Raw genomic sequence first — 8,099 nt, 5'->3', positions numbered from 1 at the left:
CATTTTATGTGGTCTCCAAGCGTCTAATCATCCACTATATTTTATAGGCTTCAAATTCATTCTTCTACTTATTTCTACTCTTCATCTTATTCAACAGATGACCTCTCACTAGGCAATAACCAAATCCAATTTTTTTAGATGTATTTCTGAATACTCATTCTATCTGCTATATATTTAAAGAAGAGTTAGTACCTATTGTCGTAAAAATATTCCAAGAAATAGAAGAGGAAGAAAAGCTTCCAAATATATTCTATGAGGCCATCAATGCCCTGATACCAAAATAAGACAAAGATACCACCAAAAAAAAAGGAGAACTACGGACCAATATCCCTGACGAACATGAGTGGAAAAATTCTCAAAATATTAACAAGTGCACACAACAGTACATTAAAAAGACCATTCACGGGGCGTGGCGCAGTCGGTTAAGCGTCCGACTTCAGCCAGGTCACGATCTTGCGGTCCGCGAGTTCGAGCCCCGCGTGGGGCTCTGGGCTGATGGCTCAGAGCCTGGAGCTTGTTTCCGATTCTGTGTCTCCCTCTCTCTCTGCCCCTCCCCCGTTCATGCTCTGTCTCTCTCTGTCCCAAAAATAAATAAACGTTGAAAAAAAAACATTTAAAAAAAAAAAAAAGACCATTCACTATGATCAGGTGGGATTTATTCCTGGGACATGAGGTGGTTCAATATTCAAAAATCAATGTTATATACCACATCAACAAAACAAAGAATCATCTCAACAGATGTAGAAAAAGCATTTGACAATATTCAGCATCCAATGATGATAAACCTCGACAAAACGGGGTTAGAGGAAACATACCTCAAAATAAAGAGCATATATGAAATCCCCACAGCTAATATCATCCTCAATGGTGAAAAACTGACCAGGGTCAGGAACTAGACAAAGAGGTCCACTCTCACCACTTTTATTCAACATAATACCAGAAGTTTTAACCACAGCAATCACGCAAGAAAAAGAAATAAAAGGCATCCATATTAGTAAAGAAGTTAAACTATGATTATTTTCATACAACATGATATTATAGATGAAAATCCTTAACGTTTTACCAAAAAAACTGCTAGAAGTAATAAATAAATTCAACAAAGTGTCAGGATGTAAAATCAGTACCCAGAAATTGGAGCATTTCTATACACTAACAATTAAGTCATAAAGAAATTAAAACAACAACAACAACAAACATCATTTGCAGTTGTACTAAAAAAAATAAAATACCTAGGGATAAACTTTTTTTATTAAAATCTTTTAGTTTATTTATTTTTTAGAGAGAGAGAGAGACAGAGCACAAGTGAGGGAGGGAGAAGGAGACACAGAATCTGAAGCAGGCTCCAGGCTCTGAGCTGTCAGCACAGAGCCTGATGTGGGGCTCAAACTCATGAACAGTGAGATCATAACCTGAGCTGAAGTCAGATGCTTAATCGACTAAGCCACCCAGGTGCCCCCCTAGGGATAAACTTAAACAAAGAAGTGAAAGTCCTGTACTCTGGAAACTGTAAAACACTGATGAAAAAAATTAAAGATGACACAAATGGAAAAAAAAAACATCTCATGATCATAGATTGGAAAAATTGTCAAGATGTCCATATTACTCAAAACAATCTACATATTCAAAGTAATCCCTACCAAAATACCAACAGCATTTTTCACAAAACTAGAACAAATAATACTAAAATTTGTATGGAACCAGAGAAGACCCCAAATAGCCAAAGCAATCCTGAGAAGAACAAAGCTGGAGGTATCACAATTCCAGATTTCAAGTAATCAAAAATAGTATGGTACTGGTGCATGCGCACGCGCGCACGTGCGCACACACACACACACACATACCAAATAGACACACAGATCAATGAAACAGAATAGAGACCCCAGAAATAAACCCATATACATATAGTAAATTAATCTATGGCAAAGAAGACCCAAATATTTAAGGGGGAAAAGACAATCTTTTCAACAACATACAACTTAGAACACAAAAACCCAAACAATCCAATTTAAAAATGGGGAGAGAATATCAATAGAAATTTTTCCAGAGAAGACATACAGATGGACAACAGACAAATGAAAACATGCTCAACATCACTCATCAGTGAAATATCACAAAATCACAATGAGATATCACTTCACACGTGTTAAAATGGCTAAAATCAAGGAGACAAGAAACAAGTGTAAGAGAGAATGTAAATTAGTAAATCCACTCTTTAAAAACAGTATGGAGATTCCTCAAAAAGTTAACAATAGAGATACATGATCCAATAATTCCACTCTTGGGTACTTCCTCAGGGAAAATGAAAGCACTAACTTGAGAAACACATATCCACCACTATGTTTATTGCAGCATTATTTACAACAGCCACGACATGGAAACAACCTAAGTGTTCATCAAAAAATTAGTGGACTGGAGTGCCTGGGTGGCTCAGTAGGTTAAGTGCCTGACTCTTGATTTTAGCTCAGGTCATGATCTCACGGTTCATGAGACCAAGCTCCACAGTGGGCTCTGCACGGACAGTGTGGAGCCTGCTTGCGATTCTTTCTCTCTCTGCCCCACTGGCTGGCACAGTCACTCTCTCTCTCTCAAAATAAACAAACTTAAAAAAAAGATGAGTGGATAAAGAAAAGTGACATATATGTATATGTATGTATGGAAAGATGGTTGTTATACTTCCGGTGAACACAGCACAACCTATAAACTTGTCAAATCACTAAATTGTACACCTGAAACTAGTGTAACACTGTGTGTCAACTATACATAAAAAAAAAAGACACATTCAGGGGCACCTGGGTGGCTCAGTCGGTTGAGCATCTGACTTCAGCTCAGGTCATGATCTCACGGTCCGTGAGTTCAAGCCCCGTGTCAGGCTCTGTGCTGTCAGTTCAGAGCCTGGAGCCTGCTTTGGATTCTGTGTCTCCCTCCCTCTCTGGCCCTCCCCCACTCATGCTCTGTCTATCAAAAAATGAATAAACGTTAAAAAAAGAAGACACATTCAGCACATACACAGAAATATTCATTATGGTTCAGTACTTCTAGATTCCCTTAATATTTATTTAAAACTCTTTCAGCCATCACTGAGATACATTAAAATCATATATCCACATCAGTCTTCCCAAACTAGATTTTATGATTCAGAAATTATGACTTATCACATCCCTGTTTACTAAGTGAACATGGATTTTTTTCAATAAGAAGGAAAATGGAAGAAAGGGGGCAGAAAGAAAAATAAGTTAGATCTAGATGATTCTAAGTTTGATATTTGTAGTTAAAGAAACGGGTCAAGAATTAAGGTAAATCTCTGGGTTGCTATGATGGAAAAGTGGTAAGGGTTTTTAGAGTTGAAAAGGCAAAATTCTGAGGCCAGGATATTCCCATCACTTCCCATCATATTTGTTAGAGTATTAAGAGATGATAGCTAACAGAGGAGTTGAGAGGAATATTATAATCTAAGTAATGAGATCTTTCAGGAACTTGGGAGAGAATTCATCAATGTAGTGGACGGCTGCATGAAAGATGGAGAAGGGCTAGTTTCAACACCTGGACATATATACTGATTTGCATTGTTAAGATCAACAGGTTCAATACCACACATCCTGCCCCTGAGCTTTGTAGTTTGAGACAAGCAACTGTGTCATTTTAAAAGTGCAAACTCTTCTTTTTTTTTTTTTAATTTTTTAACATTTATTTATTTTTGAGAGACAGAGAGAGACAAAGCATGGGCGGGGGAGGGGCAGAAAGCGAGGAGACACAGAATCCGAAGCAGGCTGCAGGCTCTGAGCAAGCTGTCAGCACAGAGCCCGATGTGGGGCTTGAACCCACAAACTGTGAGATCATGACCTGAACCGAAGTCAGATGCTCAACCGACTGAACCACCCAGGTGCCCCAAAAGTTCAAACTCTTCTAAATGTGGAAACTCATTTCCCTTTTATACTCGTATGTAATGAATCCTGTTCTAACTCTCTTTGGGAGACAAGAGAAGAATCCTCCTGTGAGAAAGAAAAAAAAAGCTTGTACTGCCTTATTCTCTGGTTCATGTGTTAAGGAGAATAAATTTCATCACTTGAGTTTAGGGGCTAGGTAAAGGAACAGTGAATTAAGTTATTAGGAATAGTAGGGAGAAAAGGGTATTTGTTAAGAGAACAGGCCCTGGAGTCAGTCTGTGTCACTTATCATCTCTTGGGACATGTTATTTTTCTTGGCTTTCTCATCTGAAAAATAAGGATGAATGTAATTAATTTGCTGAGATATTATAAAAACTGAACAACGAAGAAGAGAATCTGGCATATAGAAAGTGCTCAATAATTATCCTTCATGGGGATGCTGTGACTATAATGACGTTTACACATTTGGCTGGAAAGGAAACAGACATCTACGCAGGTCATAATACCCTTTGTCTGTGTTATTCACAGGCATTTCTGGAAGAACTCAACAATGTTTCTAAAGATAAGAAGAGGCAGACATCTTAAACTCACTCAGAGCTCACTCATATCCCTACTCTTCTTTTCTTGAGGATGAATCAAAATTGTGTTTTCTAAAACTATAAAATGAAAGCTCTGGAAGTAAGAGAAAAATTGCCATGGTGTTTTACTAGGTCTTAAAGTACACATTCATATGTATCAACAGCAAACAAAATCCTTTTTTTTAATTTCACATTTAGAAGCAAAAGGCATGGAACATTCTCATTTTCTCATTCCTGGGATTCTTTTCCCTTCCTTACTGAAAAGATGCTGGTTGTTGCTGCTGATGTAAAGTCCCCCTATATTTCTTCATGTATCTATATATTCCAGTGTTTGGAACACTTATCTGAGGGGAAAATTCAGTGTTGGAAAACTTACCTGGGGAAATAAAAAATACCTGTTTTGAGTAAGTTCTATCATGACTAGAAGAATAAATTCATGCTCAATTTCTATAACAACATTAGGTCAACCCATTCTTACTGATTTTATGCGCATAGTTCATAAATGCTCTTTAGTGAAGGGTTACATCTGTCTTATTCAGAAACTACAGGCTAACAAACATTCCTAAAGGATCATTGAAACCTCAAGATCCCTTATGTCCTATTTGGCTCTCCTACATATGACATTTTAGTAACAATAATAACTCAGATTAGTTGGCTGTCACCCCACCTCCAATGCTTAGGAGTATCCTTTTACCCCCAAACCCTAGCTCTTGCCAAAAAATACTGAATACTCAAGAATGATGTTTACTATGTACTCATAAACAAGCCATCTCCAACTGGATACTGATGCCATCTCCTGTCCTTCAGTCTCCTCCAGGTACATTTTGGGTCCCCTGTGCCTGAAGGTAATGCTGTTTCTGGGAGGTGTTTACTAGAAATTACTATGTCCTCTGACTTCTACTAAATGAAGGCATAAGGTCCCTTGAGATACTTAAATTGTAAAGTGTATTACCGTGAGAATGTGAAGAATTTCTAACTCCTCTTTGATCACACTCTGTTAGAGGTAAGTTCAATGATTGCAACTAGTTCTTTAGCACATTAGAGATGTTTTAGCATAATAGTGCTGGCTTTCTGTTTTTACCTTGAAACTCTTGCTCTGTATCTAACTTAGAATAGAATCCCTTGGGAGTTGGATCAAATGAGTGACAAACTTTACCTGTGCTCAGCATCATCCCATAATGACAACTTTGTTAATGAGTTATTCTTCCCTTAGGAAAAAAAATCCTCTCCAGGGAACCCCTGCAGTCTCATGAAAACAAACTTTTGACAGCCCTATGTAACAAATTGAGGAGGAACATCTGAATCTCTCTAAGATTTTAGCTGCTTATTTCCTAACTTTCTGCTCTATACTCATATTCACCTGCTGCAAAAATAAATCACCTACTGTGTTTTCCTAGGTTCTATTTCATCCCATTAATTTTATTACCAATCTGTTAAATATGGGACTAGTTAGATCAGTGCACTTGAGAGAAGTACCAAGAAGGAAACTTTTTATGATTATAAAGTGGTTCAGCCCAGTTTGGAAATGGACCATAGGCTAAGGTCATCTTCCCAACTGAAAAACTGATTAAACTGCCATCAGAAAAGACAATGTACCTCTCAGCCAGTAACAGGGATGTGTCATCTTTTAAGAAAAGACAAATTCATTTTTTGGTTATATATTAGCATTTCTGCCATATGACAGTTTTTAGTTCAGTTGGGAGGAAAAATTGTCACCCTTGATAATACAAATAAACATTTGAGTAGCAGAGAATCACATACTCAATTGATTAATATAAATTGTCATTCTATGGGCATGTGTTGGGATTTGGAGTTAGTCATGGAAAATGTTATAGCACAGAAGGAAACACAGCAGGGTTTTAAGGTAGGCATCACATTTAGATAGACAAGAGATAGGAGTACACATTCCAAGGGAGACATAGGACACTCATAATCTAAAAAATATCCATGAATTAAGATTTCCTTGATTACAATTCATTATTGATGATATGTATCAGATATCAGGAAAGGTAGGTTAAAATGGCAGTTCATGAAGGTCAAGGGGAAAGTCTTACCCTTGTCAAATAATTCTGACACTACTAGCCCCTTTAACAGCCAGTAGCTATAAAATAAAAGTTCTCCTTCCATGTCATTTAGATATTGATGATTTTTCACATTTTGTACTTGCTTGTTCCAAGTCTAGACAGAGGTTTTCTCTCATGTCACAGAACAATTTTCAAACAATAGTTGATTTGCTAAGATCTTAAAGTATAAAACAAAGGTTTCCTAATTTTACTACACTTGATCTTAGCCAAAAGGCTGAGAAGCGATAAAGCTTTCCTAATTTTAAAACCCCTTAGCTTTGTTTTATAAAGTAACTCAAGCCTGTTATCTTTTATTTAACATTTTTAATGTAAAATATCTTACTTTATAGCCCTGATGTTTTGGCAACACTAAGAAAAAAACAGTTTGGTTTAATACATTTGGTATCTGGCAACCTAATAAACTCATTAATAAATTGCAAGAGTACATCATTGTTGGACTAAGACCAACAATATAATTAGCCTTGTTTACCCATGGGCTTTTAATCACATAACAGTCACTTTATAAGGTGTGACTGAGTGTGAAACTTTAACAATAAAACCAGTTTCTGTTGAGGATTAGAATATTCCCCAATGAATCTTATACTGATTTTCATTACTTTTATAGGCAGATTTAAAAATATATATATACTGCGATTCCTAATTGAAAGAATTATACTGACATGGCTATATAAAGTTGAGTGAATCCAAAAAGTTTAGTTTTGCTTTTGTTTCCCTTGCCTCAGGAGACATATCTAGAAAGAAGTTGCTATGGCTGAGGTCAAAGAGGTGACTGCCTGTGTTTTCCTCTAAGATTTTTTTATGCTTTTATGTCTCACATTTAGGTCTTTAATCCATTTTGAGTTTATTTTTGCGTATGGTGTAAGAAAGTGGTCTAGTTTCATTCTTCTGCATGTTGCTGTCCAGTTTTGTCAACACCATTTGTTGAAGACACTTTCCTACTTTGTTGAAGATTAATTGACCTTATAACTGTAGGTTCACTTTTAGATTTTCTGTTCTGTTCTACTGATCGATGTGCCTATTTTTGTGCCAGGGCCACACTGTTTTGATTACTAGAGCTTTGTACTATAACCTGAAGTCTGGGACTGTGATGTATCCAGCTTTGCTTTTCTTTTTCAAGGTTGTTTTGGCTATTCAGAGTTTTTTGTGGTTCCATACACACTTTATGATTGTTTCTTTTAGCTCTGTGAAAAATTCTGTTGTATTTTAATAAGGATTACATTAAATGTGTTGACTGCTTTCAGCAGTATAGACATTTGAACAGTATTTGTTCTTCCAGTCCATAAGCATGGAGTATCTTTCCATTTGTGTCATCTTAAATTTCTTTCATCAATATTTTACATTTTTCAGAGTACAGGTCTGTGGTTAGGTTTATTCCTAGGTATCTTATTGTATTTGGGTACAACTGTAAATGGGATTGATTGTTTATTTCTGCTACTCCATTATTGGTATATAGAATTGCAACAGATTTCTGTATGTTCTGTATGTTCTGTACAGATTCTGTAAATCCTGCAAATTTACTGAATTCATGTATCAGTCTAGCAAGTTTTTGATGG

The 8,099-nt window shown here is 36.5% G+C and overlaps 1 pseudogene; it reads right to left on the bottom strand.

The window, feature by feature from the left end:
* Positions 1–6,683: 6,683 nt before the first annotated feature.
* LOC125148473 (uncharacterized) lies at positions 6,684–6,772 on the bottom strand (annotated as a pseudogene).
* Between the last annotated feature and the right edge of the window lie 1,327 nt (positions 6,773–8,099).

The sequence above is a fragment of the Prionailurus viverrinus genome, chromosome D2 (genome assembly GCF_022837055.1).
Source record: "Prionailurus viverrinus isolate Anna chromosome D2, UM_Priviv_1.0, whole genome shotgun sequence".
Classification (NCBI taxonomy): domain Eukaryota; kingdom Metazoa; phylum Chordata; class Mammalia; order Carnivora; family Felidae; genus Prionailurus; species Prionailurus viverrinus.
Note: the sequence above shows the minus strand (reverse complement) of the source record. Positions and strands in the feature narration are given on the sequence as shown.